This window comes from Rhipicephalus sanguineus, chromosome 11 (assembly GCF_013339695.2).
Source record: "Rhipicephalus sanguineus isolate Rsan-2018 chromosome 11, BIME_Rsan_1.4, whole genome shotgun sequence".
In the NCBI taxonomy this organism is placed as follows: domain Eukaryota; kingdom Metazoa; phylum Arthropoda; class Arachnida; order Ixodida; family Ixodidae; genus Rhipicephalus; species Rhipicephalus sanguineus.
Window position 1 is genome coordinate 106,802,222 of NC_051186.1, and position 23,211 is coordinate 106,825,432.

At 49.3% G+C, this 23,211-nt stretch overlaps 1 pseudogene; it reads right to left on the minus strand.

Annotated features, from left to right (window-relative positions):
- Positions 1 to 5,737: 5,737 nt before the first annotated feature.
- The window catches only part of LOC119375310 (uncharacterized), a 51,947-nt pseudogene continuing 34,473 nt past the window's right edge, over positions 5,738 to 23,211 (minus strand).

The following is a 23,211-nucleotide window of genomic DNA, read 5'->3' on the forward strand; positions in this document are numbered from 1 at the left end:
TAAAAACGTTCTCCGGCAGGATACACGCGCTCTTATCCCACCGTGTGTCTGCTCTCTTCCCCTTCACCTTACAAGGGCGGAGGAAGTCGTGCTTAGGAGGCTTCGGGCAGGGGTGGCCCTTACACCAGCTGTTATCTCAACATGGAATAGGTCGCATTTACCAGTTGGTGCTACTTGCCCGTACTGTTCTGTTCCGGTGATGCAAGCAGATGCATACCACCTTATATGGACATGCCAAGAATCACATTCGGAACGCTCCCGGCATTTCCTGCAAGATGGTCTTCGCTAAAGTAACACAAACAGTTTTGACCCGTGTATACATGGCAGAACATTCCACAAGACACTTCTTCACTTCATAGACAACACCGGCCTAACGGCGCAGATTTAACACATATATACACAACAAATATTATGCCTTAAGGGCAAGTCTATGTTGCAAATTAAAAAAAAGTAGGTTGGCCGCTGTCTAGACATATCAGGTTGCAGACGTGTGGTCAGACATGTCAGGTTGCAGCCAGTACTCATCGAGGCGCTGACAGGTAGCGACAATATCCGCTATGATCGTGGGGTTTTGCACTACGAGAGCATTGAAAGCGTCAGTCCCAATACCTCTGAACAGGTGGCGCAAACAGTCATTCTCTGCCGTGGAACTGTCGAGGTGGCGTCAGACGGCGAGTACGTCTTCGATGTAGGAAGGGTAGGACTTGCTCGTGCGGTTAACACGCCCAGCAAGCGTCTTCTTCGGCATGTCTAAGCGCACAGACGGGTTGGCAAAAATCTGGCGTAGCTGAAAAGTAAAAAAGGTCTAATTCGGGAAGTCTATAGCATGGTTGAAGAACCATGTCTTTGCGACTCCTTTAACGTAAACCGCAACATGGGTGAGTTTCGCACGTTCATCCCAGTGGTTGATGGCACTCACGCGGTCATACTGGTCCAGCCAATATTCAACGTCCCCGCCACGGAGCCCAGCGAACATCGGTGGGTCCTTTTGAGGGCTGAAGGGGTTGCCATAGCGAAAGCATTGGGGTTGCTGCCAAGGCGGGCTGCTCGTCTTGCGACATCGCCGAACGCAGAGGGTGTAAGCGGCTTCCCGAACGGAGCTCTAGGGATGTGTTCGCGGTGAAGTTGCGAGTGTCTGTTAAAATAGAAGGTGCATGGACCGGACGCCACCACCACCATTGAACAAACGATGGCTGGTCGTCCTCTTAAATTTATTTCAAAATTTTATATATTATTGCCTGATGACTGGAAAGAAGAGATCCGCAATTTGTTTTTCTGGCAAAAATTTTGTTCGAAGCACAGGAAATCAATAATGACGAAGAGGTGGAGTGGAGCGCTCATCCGCTCTGCTGTTTTGACCAATTTTCGTTATGAATTGCACAAAATATATTAAAGTTAGGTAGCTGAAATTTCTTTAACTAAATGCATGCATGTTTTTGCTTCTGCTCAGGTATTTTTAGTTTTTATACGCATGTTGTGTAGATGTTTTTATAAAAAACCCGAAAATTGGTTCAGGAAACGTTATTTTATTTAATTTGACCGTCTTCATCTCAAAAAAACCTTGTAGCAGAGCGACAAAAATTCCGCATTGCGCTCTTCGCATCCTTATCTACCAAACTGGCAAATCTTACATTTATGTAACGTTTCAGTAAAGAGATATCATAGGGCTAATTTCAAGATAACACCGAACAATGAACACTTCTGACGACAATTTAATAAATCCCATTTTCTATATTTCTTAAACTTTGTCCACTTATTCTCTTCCATATCAGCTTTCACAATCATTGAAAAGATGTTGCATAATGCCGTTGCACTAATAGTTACGGCGCCTCCAATGAGACCTTTAGGCAAGGATTGGTAATTCCGACTTCTTGCCCAGCACGTGTATAATGTGCAGGCCGGATTGAATTTCTTTTTATTCAAAGGCCAGCAGGTACCGAAAAAGGTGTCACCGGCACCGAAGACGTTAATTTTGAAATTATTTGGTCACTGCAGCGGCCACGAGCGTGGGGCTACCGAGCAGGCGCGCGGACACCCGAGATACTCGTTGTAAGAGACGGCGCAGTGAAAGCTCGTTTTCGCGTCCTCAGACCGACTGAGTTCGAAACAGCAACACATCTCGGGTGACTTGAACGCACGTGCACTGGAGCTTGGCTATTCTATCCGCCCTCTGTTCGAATCAACTTTACTAGATTAGCTTCAGTTTGCAAACTCCGCCTGAGCCGCGCGCGCGAATGTGTCCCCTTTCCGTCTCCTCTCGCGGGGTGGCGCTGCCACCTCTCTCGGCCTAGGGTGCCTTGATGCCCGCACGCTCCGCTGAGGGTGAGGACAGGCGCGTCGTCTGCTACGACGGCCGCCATTGCGAATCCCGCCGCAGCTCGGCGGCATGCGAAACGCGCTACACAAAGCGCTTGTGGTGCGCGAATACGTCGGGAAATAAGTGCACGCTAGTGAGCTTTCTCTTTTTCTTTTCTTTTTTAAAGCTTGGGCAGCTTTTATTGCTGTTGTTGCCGAAATGTTTATTAAGGAAGCATGTAATTCATGTAAGCTGACGGCCTGTGCATGTGTTAAACGCTAGGGGTAGACGTAGACTCTGTGATGTTTAAAACGAATCCTCTTCCATACGCCGGAAACTACAAACTCTAAAGCCTTACTTAATTTTCGCGTAAGCTCTGCATTCCAAATACACAAACAATCGTTTAAAGTATTTGTATACATGTCAGCAGCAGCAGCAGTATATGTATCTGAACACACACAATTGAGTGTTGCGAAGCTACCTAAGCGCGATTAAGGTGGCTCATTTTGCTAAGTTTGCTAACAATTTACTCGTTTATTATAAATGGCATCATACATATTGTACACAGAATAGAGGGCCACGGGGAAATATGGTGCGAATATCGTGCTAAAATGAAATGAAAGCTTCTTTATCATTAGTATTGCTGACATTTCTTGCTCACAATCTGTAACCGCTACTGTATCGGCACTCGAGTTGCACGTTGAGTTCTTATCAAAACGATGGATACGTTGTTGAGTAGTATGCCGTAAAACTTTGCATGCGCGCAGTATCAGTGCGTTTTTCCTTCTTCTTTTTGTATCTGCAGTTCCTTTTTCTGTATCTGCTGGTTTTCTCGCATGCCCAGTTGCATGCCCATATTAATGAGTGTTTCCAATACTGTTTTATACTTGGCGCGGCAGATGCACGGCGTCATTTATTTGTCTCTTTTACTAATAATAATACTGGGGTTTTACTTGCCAGAACCATGAGATGATTATGAGGCATGTCGTAGTTGAGGGCTCCATGAATTTTGACCATCTGGTGTTATTTACCCTGCGCTGACATCGCATAGCACACGGGTGTCTAGCATTTCGCCTCCACCTAAATGCGACTGCCGCGGCCGGGATCGAACCCGTGACTTTCGGGTCAGCAGCCGAGCTCCGTCACCACTATACTACCGTGGCGGACGTATTTTAATGCCACAGCCTTAAATGCCTCATCAAACGTGAAATTTGACCGTCGGCGTCCCGCGTCTACGGCGTCAGCGTAACAGGACATCGGGGACGAGGGATGAAGAAAATCATCGTCACGGAAAGACGTCACCATATGACGTCATCATGACTTCACAAATTTTGGCGTGACGTCATATGATGCCGTTATCACACGACATCGTAGCTTGGTCAAAAGTGGGCAGATCACAGAGGCAGTGCAAAGCCAGTTGATGTGCCTCCGATTTTGGAGGCAATGCAAAACCGCGCTAGGTGCGCAAAAAAATTAAGAAGATGGCTTTTGCCTTCGAGTCGTCTTAAGCGAACGCATAAGGGACCCTGTGAGTTTGTTTCATTAACTGGTTTTCCATGACGTACTCTTTGTACACCTTGACTTTGTTTCTTGTATTTTTTTACTGACATAGCGTGCCTACTGTACACAATGCTTCCCCATCTTCTTGTTGTTTACATGCGTCTTCTTTGTATAGACGCTTCGCAAGAACTGTTTGTATGCGCATTCCTGTATGAGCCTTCAGTGCTTACTATATTAATAACTAAATAAATAAATAAATTATGCTTGCTCAAAGAAATAAAATACTGAATGTGTGTGTTTGTATGTGCGTTTATATCCAGTTTACAGTCCATTTATTTGTGCGCATTAATGCTTCGCCGACAGAAGCAATTACACAAGTAACACGCAAATATTACAATAAAACACAACTGCCACTAGTCGCTTCACAGTGATCGTAAATGAATAAATAAACAAAAGCTGCGTAATTATTTAAGACAGGACGAAAATGTAACCTTGAAACACAGAAACAGGGAAGGATAAAAAACATGTAACTGCACACATACATACATGGGCATCAGACCAGCACAGAAGGCGTACTTGAAACACGGAAAGGAATATAAAAAATAGGAACCCGTCGTGGCTTTAGTTATGGTGCTTGACTGGTGACCCGAAGGTTGCGGGATCGAATCCCGGCCGCAGCGGCCCCATTTCGATGGAGGTGAAATGACAGAGGCCCGCGTACTTAGATTTAGGTTTACGTTAAAGAACAACAGATGGTAAAAATTTCGGGAGCTTCCAACTATATACGGCGCCTCTCATAATCATGTCGGGGTTCTTGGGACGTAAATCCTCACAAATAATTATTATTAGGAAAAAAGTTGGATCCGATCTGCAGACAAACACGCATAATATATTCCATGATACATTTGAAATCAAAGGCAGATACAGCACCAACCTAGTGCAGTAAAGAATGTTTGCGAAGAGAAATGCAGGATTCATGCACACGTGAACCAAAGCATTTTAAGCATGTAGCTGATAGTTTGTCCATTTATTACGCAAGGTTAACACCGGCAGAAGTTATCCTTGCATGTGCATTCGAAATACCAGCCGGAAACTTACCCTGCAAGTGCATCATATGTTCTTCGGATGCCGCTTGTCACGTTTGATTTTTACTGTCGAAATAAACCTCATATCTTCTAAACCGATACAGCTCCCAACGTTCTTTGAATGATTGGTGCACTGCGGCACGCAACACCCGGCCATGGTGACGGTAGCGAGCGCATAAAACTGGTGGGAAACGACCACCGAGCACGCGCGCCACGCACAAGTGACCGGGCGGGGCATTCAAAATGGCGGCCACGCTGCCGCCAAGGCCGAGGAGGCGGCAACTGCCCTTTCAAAAGCTGACACCACTCTGAGCGGGGGCGCGCGTATCGAGGCACTCTATCTCAGCTGTAAAACCGCGTTCGCTTGCCTTCGCGGCTGTCTGCGGCCGCCTGATCCGAGCGCGTTCCAGTGCGTTTCGTTTGCAACACGTGAATTTTTATTTGCTCCGCGATAAGATTGAAGTACAGACCTCAGGGATGGCGAATAAATTACATTAACTATACATCTGCGGTAATGCGAAGAGTAATGCGAGGGTATGGACTGACGTGCTATTCAGCTATAATCGCGCTAGACGTTCAGTTAAACTGCTCAACACAAAAATAGCCAATCTCGTTTGTTATTTCGGTGTCTTAGTGAAGTTGTTAATTTGACAGCATAGTGTAAGGCCAGCGATATCGTTTCCCATCTTTGCGTAAGTTACGAGACTCCGCGTTCATTTCGCGTATTCGTTGCTTGCTCGGGAGTCTGGACGAATGAATAAAAGAGAGCTTGTGTTTCGATTGAACAAGTAATTTATTCCTCTGTAAAAGCACAAAAAATTTGATGCGGCCACTTGGCCATAGATAACGCATTAATCTACAGCAAACGGGCCTTTTTATTCGCCACGGCGGCTCTCTCGCTATTCTCAAGGCGGCGATTCACATCCCTAGCGTAGAAGTACATCCTGGTAACTATAATAAAATTGAGCACCTGACATGTAAAGGCCGCCTCATGCTCTACGCATCCAAGACGGCCGATGTTCTCCATCTCCAGCTCATCAAGCACGTCCCAAAAGATGTCTGATGTGACTTGATCCCCGCTCAAAGAATGTGAAACTGCGCGGTTCACAATTTTCACGAAGTGCAGCATTTTTATCGAAGGATGTTTCAGTTATCCTTCCTTGAAGCTTCTGCAAATAGTGAGGTAAGCATCTTTGCCTACAACTGGCTCAGTGGAGCTTATGTCTCCTATGCACGAAGAGCAGGTGGTGGTCTTTGTGAATTTATGAACCACATATCCTGACAAATAGTACAGGATGCTCTCGTCTACTTCACCTTTGAAATCAGCGTGGTCGCTGTCTTCGTGGGAGTCCCCTGGCCATGTGGTTAAGTCACGCATCCTAGCCTCAATCAGATCACGCAACTTGGCCTTATTCAAGCTACCGTCTTCTTTCGTCCTTCTCAGAGTATCTCGAACACCAACGAGCACAGCACTTGGTGCAACTTCCACGCTCCCGCGCAGAGCTGTTTTGATCGGTGTATACAAACTCAGAAGCCGGAATATTTGAGTGAAGGTGACGACTGTTGGATGTGATTCATCGCCCCCAAATGAGCGCACTAATCCGAAGTGACGCTGAAAAAAGTAAAAGAAATCTGTCAGTTCTATTGAACTTGAATAAACACTGCTTTTGCACTCACCTCTAGGGGATCTTGGTTAAGCTTGGCTGTCAAAATATAGTGAGCACCCTGGCCAAACAAGTATTCAGTGATGTCAAGCGCTGACAGCAAAGTTACCCGCATAGCCTCTGTGGTCATTTGTGATGCAAAAAGCTTCAGGCCACTGCAGACAGCATTTCTCTCGGTCGTATTAAGGAGAGCCAAAAAAACTTTGATGACCTAAAGAAGAGTGGCATAAAGAGGGATATGAGCAAACGTTTTAGCAGAAATCTGAACAGATTTAACATGAGCAGAAGACATTTTAAAGCAAATATAACGAGCTGATTTATCACCTGTATTTTTTCCAAGCCAGGCCTGACTCCTTGGGACGGCAACTTGACGTTCAAGGCATCAAAAAGGTCATTGATGATTTTGGTGAATGCTTGTGTTCATTCGCTGTGTTCGAAGCCCGCACTTTTCCTCCTCGGTACACTTTGATTCCAATTGATGTAGAACGGCTGAAGAGCTGTCAAAGAAACGCTTGGCATTTCGGTTCTGTGGAACTCCGCAAGCTGGAGAAGCGTCTCATTTGAGTTGCAGCTTCGTGTTACTCGTAGGTGGACAATCCCGTATAAAATAAACCTCATAGACAGCATCGTTTGTTTTATTAAAGTTTGTCCTGGTCTACTGAATCTGCGATTCTCAGAAACTGGGAAGAATACTTTTTTTATAGTTTTGTGCTGCTGTTGGATGAATGAAAAAATTTCTTTTCCATAAAGAAACATTTATCTGTTCAGATTTGGAAGCAAATATTATGCATTGACTATTAGGCGAACTATACCTGCGTAGCAAGATAGACGCTCATTTTACGGAGATTGTCGGGAGCCACATGAGCTCTTGTCAGCTTGGGCACCACTCGCAGTTGCTTGTTCTTCTCTGTTTCATAAAGAGTAACGTAATGGTGAAAATTGATTTGATGATCACCCGCCTGAAAGAGAGAACATGTCAATAAAGGTTTGTTCATTTGTAGTGCGCCGTTTGCTCTTACCATTCCGTAGGCGTGTTTCTTTAGGTGATTTCGGATACACTTGATGACATGTGGGATATCACAGATGAAATAGATGTTCTGCGATGGTTCCAAGGGGTGCTCGATGAAGTGACATAGCGAATTCAATTTTCCCGATATTCCGAGCTGGCTCCACATGGAGCGGTTATTGCCAGCTCCATCACTTATGACAGCCAGCACAGAAGCACCATGGTTATGGAGTTGTATGACAGCACTGATTACAAGCTCGGTCAGGACTTTTCCTGGTGCAGCTCCTTTGGTGGCAAATGTAGCAATAGGTTGTACCCAGTCTTCAAAAAGCGGGACAAACATGAGTACTAGCCCATGACCCGCGAGCTCATCCATGCCTGTCGCTTGCTCATGACCATAGTCCACAAATCCATCCATTTTCTAGGAGCTTCGTTGAATGCTATAGCCTGCTTTAGTTTTATCTCATCAACGAGGAGCACACCACAGCGCCTCAGATGGCTCTTGTCATTTAGGTGCTCCTCGATGCACCTCAGTGCTACTTGGTTGTAGCCATATTTACATGGTATTCCACTGATTATTTGACGCAATCGTGCTTTAGTTGGAGGTAGCACCAGGTGCATATTAGATATCAAACTGTACGCCTTCGAACTGGACATTTGAATGAGGAGACACGTCAACAGCCACTCTTGGTCATAGCGCCTTCCAAGCTTTGATTTTGCTTTTGCTCCCATGAACACAGTTTCGAACACAAGTTGGTGCCTTTTCGGAAGTATTTGAACAACTTTATTAATCTTTGAATCCGACAGTGTGCGGAACTGCTTCTTCATTAGGAGGATATCCTGCCTTGCCGTTTCTCGCTTCAAAGTAGCACGAATAGCCTTGCGCCGTAGCGTTTTCACCAGAGTGCTCTTCTGCCTAGGTTTCCTGTGCATTTGCCTGTTCGTGCGCTGCGAAAACAGCTTGCCTAACAGCCTGCATTCATGACACGTGGAATTTAAGGACAGAGTTGCGCACGTGTTTCGTCGCCATGTGTTGCCATCCTGAGTAGCCACTGAGCTTTTCGATATAGAAGGGTACAACTTCGCAGGGCAGCCTTCACAGAACTTCAATTTCTCTACATACCCAAGAAAACACTTAAATTCTGCAAGTGTCTGCACGTCAACATTTTCATTTTGGCGTACACTACGGACGCCACAAGTCGCCCATTGGCACTCACAGAAACAGTAAGTGTCCTAGACACTACAACAGCCTTATCAACCCTAGGCACAGCATTTTCCATTTTCAGCTTGTACACAACAACACTGGCGTCAACAACTTCAAGAGACCAGCCTTCAATTTTCTGGTTTGTTTTTGCCAAATACACGAGCTCGCTGTAGAGCGACGCGACAGCTTCACACACAGGGGAGTTACTTCCATCATCGCACGGGCTTGTAACATAACCATCACCTTGCCTTTTGCGCACCTTAACGGGAGGTGCCCTCCGCACAGCTGGTCGCTTATGTTTCCTCGCGGGTTTCGACAGGTATGAAGGGCAGTTCGGGAACAAACGGGAAACAGCGTCGTCCTTGAGCGCCAAATTGTCGCGCGGAATGATAACAACGTTCCCGTTTATATTGTGCACGAACTCCTTCACTAAGTCACTGTCCTCGAAATGGAGATCGCACACAACGCAAGAACTTGTGAGCTGCTTGTCCAGACGTGGAATCGCACGCTGCCACACTTGAAGACGTGAGGAATCTCTAGGCGCCCGGAAGAAGTGCCGCTTCTCGGCAGATTTTTGAGAATCGTAACCGCTTTTGCAGCCGGTTAAGAAAAAAACGCGGCATGTCGATTGGTCACGATACAACGCCACTTAAAAAGTCAGACGACTCGAGCATGATGAACAAAGCACACGAACAAAGCACACCACCACAGCACCAACAACAACAGTTCGCGCAACGTGCTTCGACCGAGCGGCCGAGCGTGTCACTAGCGCCACCACGCCGCAGGAGACGGAAAGGGGACACGCGCCGCCGCGAGCTTTCAAACTGAAGCTAATCTAGTAACGTTGGTTCGCATCGCAGCTAGGCCCTGATAACACGGCGGAGACGGAAGCAAGATGAAAACGCTATGAGCGCTCGCTTCACGGACGCTGCTGCCAGAGAAACTGCGCTGCGCCAGTTGCGATCAGTGGAAAGCATGAACGTGGCGCTATTCGCAATGCCCACGAACTATAGGTGGCGCGCCGTGCTTTTCAAGATGGCGCCAGGAGGAGGGTCAACCCATTTGTTAGCATAGGAGCAGATAGGACGTGCGGACGTACGGCCCGTGCCACTTTCACCGGATGAAGTCATGAGCTGCGCTGAAATGGATATGAGACTAAAATACTTTCCCAATCCATGGAGAGTGCTAAGTACTCGCCACCTAATTATTTGCTGCGGTGTGAAAGGTTATATTTCAGCTCCGTTACCGTGCATAACGGTGCTTCGCGAAATCCTGTGCGTGCTACATAAAACTGTATGAACTAGAATTGACGTATGAGCTGAACGGCACTCCGAGGTATAGTATGTATCGAGCCTGCCTGACGGATTTGCGGCAGTAGTAGGCCGCCAGCGAATAGCGCTATCGCTGCTGCGCGGGACCATACGTTTAACGTGGTGATGGTTTGCAAACATAATATGCCGTCGTCATAACTTGCGCAGTCGGGAACGCGGAGGTACGTCTTCAACGAAACACAAGCATTTAGCATCCCATTCAGTAGCGCTTGTGACACAGCCATGCTGAGACGCTAGCCGTGTGCAATTCACTTCCCTCGCTTGTTGCGGGTTCGATCAGCGCGATCGAAACATGAATATCGAAAAGAATGCACACGTATGCTTTTCGCAACGTCGAAGAAGTTAGTCGAGAGGCGTGGATTGTGGCCGTGACTGCACGTTCCATCGCTCTAACCATTTCGCTTCGCAGGTCGAGCTCGGGCGGGTTGGCGGCATGCGGCGCTCCATAATATCCACAACAATTGTGATACATGCAATGCACAAGATGAACTATGCTTTTATTTTGATCTCGCTCAAGGTTATTATACATTAAATACAATCAAAGTGACTTACGAGCGTGAAAGAACATTAACGCACGAGGGGACATGAAGTGCAACTCGCTAATCGTGAGTTAGCAGCTGGTGGTTCATCGTCGCTGTCACTCTAGGTGCTTTCACAGTCTTCTACGTCCAGTGAAAAATCCTCGTCGTCAAGATGGTTTCTTTCAACATCACTGCTGAAAGCAATCTGAAGAATTTCCTCCGCCGAACGACTTCGACCACTCCGCGTCACCACGTTTACTATGAGAGAGACGTCTGGGCGCGAATAACATTTTGCTCTCAGACCGGTCAACAAGCAAATCGCTTGCAGTGTGCTGCCACCTATCAACAAACGTACAAAAACAAGCGGCGCAGCGGTGGCTATGAAACCCAACACACTGGCGAAGGACGGCGTGGATGGAAAGCGTTCGCTCGACGAAAGGCGTCGAGCAGACGCGTCCTCGAATGATTGAAACGTCGCTCGCACGATTAGTAACAGCGCTCTGCTGACAAAAGGATAGAGGCCCTATTTTAATGTATCGACAACTTGAGATCGCTCAGTTTTACAAGAGCACATCGCGAGCCCGCGCGACCTCCCGCGTACAGTGTTATGGGATTCATGCACTACAAGAAACACTGACCAATGCTATATGCAAGTAAAACAGGGTGAGCTTCAACTGAATATATCAGACGATAATATTTAACTAACCTACGTGGCTACAGAAAGCCTCGTGAAGCTGATAGTATGTGTACGCTCTGGGCTAGGATTGAAAGCGCGAGTTGCCATGTATTTTCATGAAAACTTCGCGTCTCGCAAGCACGAATCAGATTTCTCGTGTCGCGGAGGGCCCAGTTTGTCCACTGATGCAGGGAACATGCAATGTCGTTGTGTTCCTTTCTTGCCAACGCGTTAACACGGAGGCTAGCACAGCCGAACAAGGGAGCGACTGCGTAGTGCTGCCATTTTGTCGTCTACTAACCCTCCTCGAGAGGACGCTCTTGAATCCGCTTGGCGGCGCGACAGTCTATGGGCATTGCGAATAGTGGCAAAGCAAAATATGGCATGTCAAAGCAAAGAAAAGCAAAACTATTGGTAACCGCATGGGCTTGCCTATCTTAGAATCGGCAACAGACGGCCTGAACTGGCCGCGCGTTCGGTGCGCTGTTCACACTTTATTCGGCGCAGATAGTTCTTGCGCTTTGCTCTTGCACTACTCCTCCTGTGCGTCTCATGGCGAGAAAGTATAGCTCTGAATGAGTGTATTGTGGAGACTACGTTTCGAAGCAAAAGCAGCTTAAAGGAGTACTGACACGAAAAAAAAAATTCGGATAGTTGCTCTAAATAAAAATACTGGTGTCGAGTAACCTAAAACGACTATTGTGGTGCCTGGGAATGCATCGTATATATTATAATTGGCTCCACCTTAAAAAGACACTTTCAGTTTCGATACCGAGGGGGTCGCTTCTGAGTGTCGTTTCATAGCAGTGTGACGTCACGGAGATACAGAAACTCGCGACGTAATAGCGGCAAATCCGACATCTGCCCTTGGTGTACATAAACAACGATGAGTGAATTGTCCAGTGACCCTAACAGTGATTTCTGCGATTTAGGCTGCATGCAGGACGCGGAACTCGCAAACTCTGGGGAACTGCCTTGACTCGCAAAATATAACAGCACGAGAGACGGGACTGAAGACACAAAACCACAGGACGAGCGCTTTTGTGTCTTCAGTCCCGTCCCTCGTGCTGTTATATTTTGCATTGTCGCACCAACTTGCCCACACAAAGTATCTGCTATGTCTTGACTCGTCGGGATAATGTCCTTAGTAGGGCTGGCTTGCAGATGCTCAGCGACGAAAACTTCGAAGTCAAATTAAAATATTTTATACGTGTTCTCCGACTCCAGTGCATGGACAGCGTTGACACTGCATACCAACGAAGCAAAAAATGTCCCTTTTGCGATGTCTCAAAGTCGTGTCAGTACTCCTTTAATTATTGCAAAGAAGCCAACATTTCGCAGTTACCGACCTAGACAAAAATGCTTTGAAGGAACGTTTAACGCCCGAAAGATCAGTGACGGCCAGTGAGACGGACTATTGTGCTACGCGTGCTTTTGCTACCACTGCAATAAAAGACCTTCACGGAATGCACAATTTCACGATGACATTCTTATGCCCCCTGAAAATGAAATCGACGTCATTAACAAGATCACTGCGACTACCGGTGCACATGCGTTCAAGTTACCCGAGAGGTGTTGCTGTTTCGAATTCAATCGGTCTGAGGACGCGAAAACGAGCTCTCACTGCGCCGTCTCTTACAACGAGCATCTCGGGTGCGCGCGCACCTGCTCGGTAGCTCTGCGCTCGAGGCCGCTGCAGTGCCGAAATAATTTCAAAATTAACGTCTTCAGTGTCGGTGCCACCTTTTTCGGTACCTGCTGGCCTTTTAATAAAAAGAAATTCAATCCGACCTGCACATTATACACTTGCTGGGCAAGAAGTCGGAATTGCCAATCCTTGCCTAAGGGTCTCATTGGAGGGGCCGTAACTATTAGTGCAACGAGATTATACAACATGTTTTGAATGATTGTGAAAGCTCATGTGGAGGAGAATAAGTGGACAAAGTTTAAGAAATACAAAAAATGGTTTTCTTTTATTTGTCGTCAGAAGTTTCCATTGTTCGGTGTTTTCTTGAACTTAGCCCGATCATATATCTTAACTGAAACGTTACATAAATATAAGACTCGGCAGTTTGGTAGATAAGCATGCGAAGGACGTAATGCGGAATTTTCGTCGCTCTGCTACAAGGTTTTTTTGAGATAAAGACGGTCAAAGTAAGGAAAATAACGTTTCCTGGGCCAAATTTGAGGTTTTTTATAAAAACGTCTACACTACACATAAAAACTAAAAATACCTGAGCAAAAGGAAAACATGCATATATTTAGTCAGAGAAATTTCAGCTACCTAACTTTAACATCCTTTGTGCAATTCCTAACTAAATATGGCCAAAACAGCGGAGCAGATGAGCGGTCCACTCCACCTCTTCGATATATATACGAGCTCGAAAATGACAAATCCGGAAAAGCCTTATCACACGATGGCTGGGCAACTTCGTATGCAAGAGGTTCTCGGTATCTTATATGAAGATCACCCCCTTCTTTATTTGGCAGTAAGACAAAGGCAGTAAACGTAAACTTGCTTCAGTCCTGTAGCGCTCGTGAAGCAATTTCATGGTAGTTTTCTATTTTAACTAGCAGAGAAGTTCTCCTATGCTGACATTTGCAAGAACGAGTGGGGGAGTTGAAAAGATATTCTACTATTTAAATTCATCCGATGCTCGCAATAGCCTTCTTCACTGTGATTATTGTAACACTGGAGCTTTAGAATCAGCCACACCACACAAAAAGGAAAGGCATCAATTCAATTGCGCAATAGCAAAAGCTAGTTAAACGCATGCCATCACCTGCAAGCCTAATAATCGAGCATGAGACATATTGCGCAGTGTATGGAGATACTGGGTGATCACGATTTTACTTCCGGCTGTGTGCTGGTAGCACTATGTGTTATTTCGGCCCATAAATTGTAATTTTGTTAGAAACATATTTTTTTCAACTGAATAACACATTAAAGTGATCTCTTTGCGTGGAATCGTAACAAAACCAGTTGAATGGCGTTATGCAACTTAATGTATTTAAGCATATTCAGTTTGCTTGTAGACATAACTAAAATAGGCGTCCCACTTTGTCAGTGCTGCACTTACCCACAAAAAATCTGCTCTGCACAAGAGTGAGCTCAAAAGAACAATAATTATTTTTCAGTGTGTGACAGGAGGAAAGTAGGCCACTGTATATATCCTCATGGTAGGTAGTATTTCTTTACGCTACTTCTGAACTCAATCCCCGTTTCGCGAATCATGTGTTATCTCGTCTACGTCTATCGAAAAATGACTATCTGTAAACAGCTGTGCGACATATTTTATTAGTTAATGCTGCGTATTATTGGCAAGCCACTCACAAGAATTATTGAGCGCGTGGTCCTCCATTGAAAAAGCTGCTGACAACGTCGGCGTGACGTGCTTGGCAGGATGAGCAACTGGGTCGTCTGCTACGGTTGCACAAACGCGCTCTGTATAGGATGGCGCATGGGCTGTAATGCTAATTAAATAGGAAGTTTTCACGCTTATGCTGTGCGCTTGACAACACTTGAAATCACTGCAATACGCAGTAACGGTTAAAGGCGGCTTAAGGCCGAGACCGACGGCATAATTTTCCATGCGATGCGACGTCCGACGCGGCTATGTGGCGGCTGGCCTGGTGACGTTTGATCGCATCGGACCGCCACATCGCATGCCCGGCGTGCATCAAAGCGGGCAGATATTTTCGTCGGCGCGTCGGACCGTCGGACGGCCGGAGCCATTGACAGCTCGGAATACGTGTGTCATCACGTCGCTGGAGGCGCCCTCTCCCTGTCACCGCTCTCGTCACCGCGGCGAAGGCGAGTCGGTGGAGTCGAGCCGTCGGCCTCGGAGCATTTGCCGACATCGCCACTCGCGGTGGCCTGGCAAACATCGAGTACATTTTGTTTGGGACGGGAAATAATTCCTGATCGAATAAAGTACTGTTTGAAGTGTGCCATTTCTGCAAGACAGCGCCCGTTTCCAAACCACTAGCTAGATCGCGAGCAGCGATGCAAGGCCATTTCGCAGGTAAACACAGAGACACAGGCCTCTCAGCGAACCCGCCCGCTTCGCTTCCACCTATGCTGTTCACATCGATGACGTCAAGAAAGATAATAGGGCATGCTAACACATTACGTGCGAGTGCAAAACTTAATCGTGTTGGCGAAAACACGCCTTCGCATGTGATCGCGAAGAGCGTAGGCGACGGCCGGCGTGCGCCGTGCTAGGTCTAGCTATTGGAGTCGTGAGTGACGGCGGGCTGTCGGGATGTGCTTGTCGTTCGCGAACGCGTAGGTTTATTGACTATTTTCTTGTAGAACGAAGCGTGGCTCTGCAAAGTTGTTTGTTCTGTACTTCCTTATGAGGATACAGTCTTCCGAGTGTGCATGCCGAGGCGCCGTTGTGGGTAGAGCCTGCGGCAAATGGCTCGTTCGCCCCTTGTGCGCTGAATCGTCGTGCGCCACATGCCGGACCATCCGACGCCGCACGTCGCATCGTATGAAAAATTATGCCGTCTGTCTCGGCCTTCATGCGGTCGGACAGTAGTCGCTGCCGCATTGAAGGACGTGCGCAACGGAGCCCCGTGTCAGCCTTCACACGTGCTTTGAGGGTAAGAAGCTGCGTTCAGCGATCGGCTACAACACGCGGACGCAGCCAGCACTTCCGCGAACAAAATTTCTGCTTCGGCGGGGTGCTGCGATGTTCGATGCGTAGCAGAAATCGCTCAATCAGACACGGTCACCCGTGCACGCTTGCCGGCTAACGCCTTTCTCCGGCAAGCTGGCCCGTCGGCCACCATCATATCGACCCTAACATAACGTTTATTCACTTCGAAATTCGAGTTATCCCAATTCTACCTTAATGTTAAGGTGCCGTATGCATATATTGTCACGTGGTCGTGACGACGAAGACAGCAGTCAGCACGTTCGAGATGAAACTGTTTATTTGGCCGAACTTGTGGCCGGGAAACTGTAAGTCAATCTACAGCAACACACTGATAGCGGCGGACAGAGCGTCGACCGTCGATCAACTGACAAGCGGTCAAGCGCGTCGGCTTTTATACAGGCGCTATGGAACTTTCCAGCAATATCGCTGGTGGCGGCGTTATCTCTCGACAAAGCTGGAACATTCGCGTGCGGCACGCAATCTTAACAAAACGATCTACTAAAATCGTGAAGCTTCTCGAACACTGCTTCACGGCCAGCGTCGAGCGTTGATAACCGTCCTTGCTGGTCAAACTCGAACACATCAAAATAAAAGAAGAAGCGGGCGTGGCATTGCCCCCCTCTGAAAAAGCATCGTCCCGATGCTTGCAACAGAACATGCAAAGGAAAAAACAAGTGCATGCACAAATAAATTACAATAACAAAGGAAAAAGTAGAGTTCTCAGGTTCGCTAACGCGCAAAAAACGGCTTAAGGCGCACGACATGGACGACTTCAGGTCGTGCGCGGCGTCGCTGGGAGTTCGTAATGCCGTCCGGGACGACCTCGTAGTCAAGAGCGCCGTGACGTCGAAGCACCTTGTATGGGCCGAAGTATCGCCGAAGAAGTTTTTCACTGAGCCCACGTCGGCGTATCGGCGTCCAGACCCACACACGGTCACCGGGTTGGTACTCCATGTGGCGTCGTCGAAGATTATAGTGACGGCTGTCGACCCTCTGCTGGTTCTTGATGCGCAGGCGGGCGAGCTGTCGGGCTTCTTCGGCGCGTTGCAAATAGGCGGCAACGTCGAGATCGTCTTCGTCGGTGGCGGTTGGTAGCATTGCGTCGAGCGTTGTTGCCGGGCTCCTTCCGTAGACCAGCTTGTACGGCGTCATTTGCGTCGTTTCTTGCATGGCCGTGTTGTATGCGAAGGTCACATACGGAAGGATGGCATCCCACGTCTTGTGTTCGACGTCGACATACATGGCCAGCATGTCGGCGATGGTCTTGTTTAGCCGCTCGGTGAGGCCATTGGTCTGTGGGTGGTACGCTGTGGTCCGGCGGTGGCTTGTTTGGCTGTATCTCAGTATTGCCTGAGTTAGGTCAGCAGTAAACGCCGTACCTCTGTCGGTGATGAGGACCTCTGGGGCGCCATGACGCAGGAGGATGTTCTCAACGAAGAACTTTGCTACCTCGGCGGCACTGCCTTTGGGCAAGGCCTTCGTCTCCGCGTAGCGGGTGAGGTAGTCAGTCGCTACGACGATCCACTTGTTGCCGGAAGTCGACGTCGGGAACGGCCCCAGTAGGTCCATCCCGATTTGCTGGAACGGCCGGTGAGGTGGTTCGATTGGCTGCATAAGTCCCGCTGGCCTAGTCGGTGGTGTCTTCCGTCGCTGGCAATCTCGGCAAGTCTTGACGTAGTGGGCGACGTCGGCAGCAAGGCGTGGCCAGTAGTACTTTTCCTGTATTCTGGCGAGGGTGCGGGAAACACCGAGGTGTCCAGCCGTCGGGTCGTCGTGTAGGGCCTGGAGGACTTCTGGTCGCAATGATGAGGGCACGACAAGAAGGTAGTCCGTTCGAAGTGGCGAGAAGTTCTTTTTCAGGAGAACGCCGTTCCGTAAGAAAAACGACGACAGTCCTCGCTTGAATACCTTCGGAACAACGGCGGTCTTGCACTCGAGGTACTCCATAAGGCCCCCCAGTTCCGCGTCGGCTCGTTGCCTTTCGGCGAAGTCGTCGGCACTTATAGTTCCGAGGAAGCAGTCATCGTCGTCGTCTTGCGGCGGCGCGTCGACGGGGGCACGAGAGAGGCAGTCGGCGTCAGAGTGTTTTCGTCCGGACTTGTACACGACGGTAATGTCGAATTCTTGAAGCCTCAAACTCCATAGTGCGAGACGACCTGAAGGGTCCTTCAAGTTAGCTAGCCAGCATAAGGCGTGATGGTCACTGACAACTTTGAAGGGCCTGCCATAGAGGTAGGGGCGAAACTTTGACGTAGCCCAGATGATGGCAAGACATTCCCTTTCTGTTGTGGAATAGTTGGCTTCTGCCTTGGATAGTGACCGGCTAGCATAACTGATAACCCTTTCAAGCCCGTCAGTCTTTTGCACAAGGACGGCACCGAGTCCTACGCTGCTAGCGTCGGTGTGTATTTCAGTGTCGGCGCAATCGTCGAAATGCGCAAGTATGGGTGGCGTCTGCAGGCGTCGTTTAAGTTCCTCAAATGCTTGCACTTGCTCCGTTTCCCACCTGAATTCCACGTTAGTCTTCGTGAGAAGCGTCAGTGGTTCGGCGATGCGTGAAAAGTTTTTGACGAAGCGTCTGTAATAGGCGCATAAGCCGAGAAATCGGCGCACGGCCTTCTTGTCGGTGGGAGGCGCGAAGTCGGCGATGGCTGCTGTTTTCCGCGGGTCTGGGCGCACTCCAGACTTGCTGATCACATGGCCCAGAAACAAGAGCTCGTTGTACGCGAATCGGCACTTTTCTGGCTTCAGGGTCAGTCCAGAGGCCTTTATTGCTTGAAGTACTGCCTCGAGCCGCCGGAGATGCTCGTCGAAGGTCGAGGAAAACACGACGACGTCGTCCAAATACACAAGGCACGTCTGCCACTTCAATCCGGCCAGTACAGTGTCCATGATGCGCTGGAACGTCGCAGGTGCCGAGCAAAGACCGAAAGGCATGACCTTGAACTCAAAGAGGCCGTCGGGTGTTATAAAAGCCGTCTTTTCTCGGTCTCTCTCGTCTACTTCGATCTGCCAATAGCCGGTCTTGAGGTCCATCGATGAAAAGTACGTCGCGTTGTGAAGTCGATCCAGGGTGTCGTCTATCCGTGGGAGGGGGTACACGTCCTTCTTCGTGATTTTGTTCAGGCGCCGATAATCAACGCAGAAGCGCAGTGTCCCGTCCTTCTTCCTCACTAACACCACGGGTGACGCCCACGGACTCTTGGACGGCTGGATGATGTTGTCGCGTAGCATCTCGTCGACTTGTTTCTTTATCGCGTCGCGCTCTCGAGTCGAAACTCTGTAGGGGCTCTGACGGAGTGGTCGAGAATCTTCTTCTGTTATAATGCGGTGCTTAACAAGGTGCGTTTGTCGTACCCGCGATGACGACGAGAAACAGTCCTTGTATTGCAGGAGCATTGTTTTGAGCTGGTCTTGTTTGACCTTCGCAAGGCTCGGGTTGACGTCAAAATCCGGTTCGGGACCTCTATTCGTCGAAGCAGGTTCGGCAGCATCGAAGAGGGCGAAAGCATCGCTGGCGGCTACACATTCGTCAATGTAGGCAACCGTCGTACCAATGTTGAGGTGCCTATATTCGTGGCTGAAGTTTGTCAGCACTACCTTTGCTTTACCGTCACGCAGTTCGGCTATACCTCTTGCGACGCAAATTTGACGGTTCAGGAGTAGTTGCTGATCGCCCTCGATGACGCCTTCAAGGTTCGCAGGTTTTTCGGTGCCGACGGAAATAATGACGCTGGAGCGGGGCGGAACGGTCACCTGCTCTTCTATCACATTCAATGCATGGTTCCCTGGCGTCGCGTGGGGCGGGAGCGCTTTGTCTGAGGTTAGCGTTATCGACTCAGATCTCAGGTCGATGACGGCGCCGTGGTCACTTAGGAAGTCCATTCCAAGTATCACATCCCTAGAGCAATTTTGTAGGATTACAAAGCTCGCAGGATAAGTCCGGTTATTGATGGTGACTCTCGCCGTGCAGACACCAATCGGCGTTATCAGGTGGCCTCCAGCTGTCCGGATTTCGGGTCCACTCCAAGCGGTCTTTACTTTCTTCAGCTTGGTGGCGAACGGTCCACTGAAGACAGAATAGTCGGCTCCGGTGTCGACGAGAGCTGTGACGCTGTGGCCGTCGATAAGAACGTCGAGGTCGCTAGTTCGTCGTCTCGCGTTGCAGTTAGGTCGTGGCGTGGGGTCACGGCTACGTCGGTTTGTTCCGCTGCTTCCCCGTTGCGTCGTCAGGTCTACTTCGGTCCGCGAGGTTTCATCGGCAGGACTTCGTCTGCTTCGCGTCGTGTTCTGCAGGTCTCCTCGCGTTGTCGTCGTCGGCGGCCGCGGAGGATCTTCGGCATTTCGTCGTGCAGCAACCGCACCTCCATCGGTTGCTGCCCTTAGTTTTCCGGATACGGGCTAGGCGACCGGCCCCGGTTTGGGCCAGTGTACTGCCGGCGGTGCGGTGACATGTAGCGGCCGGGCGACGGCGAGCGGGAAGGTCGTCGTTCTTGCCACTGTGTTCCGGTGAGGAAGTCGTCGATGTCGCGAGGCCGTTCGCCTGGCTGGGGGCGCGGCGCGTTGACGGCGAATCCGCGTAGCCCCATCTGACGGTACTGGCAGCGGCGGTAGGTATGGCCGGCCTCCCCGCAGTGGTAGCAGAGCGGGCGGTTGTCAGGGGCGCGCCAAACGTCGGTCTTCCTTGGGGCATAGCGCGGGGCATAGCGCCGGGCGACAGGAGGACGGTAGGGCGTTGGTGGTGGTGGCGGCGGCGGCGTCTGGCGGCCGAACTGCTGCGGCGGCGCGGCGTCATGACGTGGACGAGGAGCGGGGGCGTTGCGTCGGGCTGCTGCAGCATAGTTCATTGCTTGCAGCTGCGGCTGCGCTGCATCGGGGGTGCCCAGCGACTGCTGGATTTCCTCGCGGACCATGTCGGCGATCGAATCCACTTGAGGCTGCGCTGAAGGCAACAGCTTGCGCAGCTCCTCCCGCACTATCGCTCTGATGGTTTCCCGTAGGTCGTCGGTGCCTAGCAAGTGCGCTTCTGTGTAGCCTGTCGACAGGGTTGAGCGGTTGTATTGCTTCGTCCTAATCTCGAGGGATTTTTCAATTGTTGTAGCCTCCTTTAGGAATTCGATGACAGTTTTCGGTGGGTTCAGCACCAATCCTGCAAAGAGGTCTTGTTTCACTCCCCGCATAAGGAAGCGGACCTTTTTTTCCTCAGGCATCGCAGCATCAGCCAGGCGGAAAAGTCGCGTCATCTCTTCCGTGTAGATGGTGACCGTCTCATTCGGTAGCTGTGCTCTTGTCTCCAGCAAAGCAGCGGCCTTTTCCTTGCGGACGATGCTCGCGAAGGTATTAAGGAACGTCGTCCGAAAGAGGTCCCAGGATTGAAGGCTCGATTCATGGTTTTCGAACCACGTCTTCGCGGCGTCTTCTAAGTAGAAGTAGACGTGGCGCAGCTTCTCTTCAGTGTCCCAGTGGTTGAAGGCGGCGACTCGCTCGTACGTCTCCAGCCAGCTCTCCGGGTCTTCAAACGACGATCCACGGAAAGTCGGTGGTTCCCTTGGCTGTTGCATCACTACCGTTGTAGGTGGCAGGGGGTCTGTCATCGTCTCGGCGGTCGATGTGACGGTCTTCGGCTGCCTGGTGTTTTCGGGAAGGAGCCCGTACTCTGGTTGTAGTCCCTTCTGCCGGCGGCTGGTTCGAGGATCCGGGTTGTCCTTAGCGTCGTCTTCTTCTCGGCTTGGGCTTGGGTCAGCGCCCCGCGGTGGCGTCCGGATCATGAAGCAGCACCTCCACCAGATGTCACGTGGTCGTGACGACGAAGACAGCAGTCAGCACGTTCGAGATGAAACTGTTTATTTGGCCGAACTTGTGGCCGGGAAACTGTAAGTCAATCTACAGCAACACACTGATAGCGGCGGACAGAGCGTCGACCGTCGATCAACTGACAAGCGGTCAAGCGCGTCGGCTTTTATACAGGCGCTATGGAACTTTCCAGCAATATCGCTGGTGGCGGCGTTATCTCTCGACAAAGCTGGAACATTCGCGTGCGGCACGCAATCTTAACAAAACGATCTACTAAAATCGTGAAGCTTCTCGAACACTGCTTCACGGCCAGCGTCGAGCGTTGATAACCGTCCTTGCTGGTCAAACTCGAACACATCAAAATAAAAGAAGAAGCGGGCGTGGCAATATGCTTGCCCGTAAGCTGCCGCGACTCTTGCGTCATCGACACGATTTTACTACCAAAATTGCTGGAGAACTTACCACAAAATGCTGCGCATTAAAACTTTACAGTGCGGTCTCTAAACCTTGTTTTTAAGACCCTTTGCAGCTTTACTTGCTGGAATAACGTCTTACTTTTTCCGCGCATTTCCTAGCTCAAGCGGTTCCTTGTGTAGCGCTGCTGTTTGGAAAACAAGTCCAGCGAACGTTTTTGTGGGACATTTGTTCACGTTCCATTCGCGCGATGCCACATGTTTCTCCTCTTACACTTCTCGTCCTTCTACAGCAATCGCAAAGCCTACGGTCCTTTGCTTTGGTCTATGCACGTTTTCATTCTATAGATACTGTCAACTTGAATGGCATGGAAAAAGAGTGCTAGGAACCGTGTTAAAGAAGAATGCCTGCTGGACGACATATGATCATGTTTTTCTTAGCACCAACCAGTGAACGTACTAGGTTAAAAAAAAGACAGTAACGGGACATCGCTTGTTTAGTACATCGAGGAAGGTTCCCACCAGATTTCCATGGCTCGTGAATGAACGAATACCTGCGCATGAAGAGCCACTTTAAGCAAAGGTGCAACGGAATTTCTCTTACTGGCCGATGGTTTAAAGATCAGATATATGCTGCACTGCGAACAATTCATGATCTCAAGTCCTGATGATCTCACCGACTTTGATGCTCATCAAGACGCAATTCCTTCTTCTATTTGGTGGAACGACTGAAGTACCTTCGTAGCGACTATTTCTTTCTTATAAAGCTCTCAAGTTCCATATATATTCGCCTAAGACGACTCGAAGATGACAACCGTGTTCTTCCATTCCTTCTCAGTTGATCTATCGAACTACGGCCGCCTCCTTTGAAGATATATCTGCACCTAGAAGATATATCTGTACATTTACCTGGTTGAGCACTGCCTCCGTGATCGGCCCACCTTTGACTAAGTGACGATATCTCTAGCAAAGCGGCGTCGCCAGGATGCTGAGCGATGTGCCCGATCACCTCTGCAGCAGCAACAACAAGACGCCGTCGATGACGTCAAGGCTCGCCT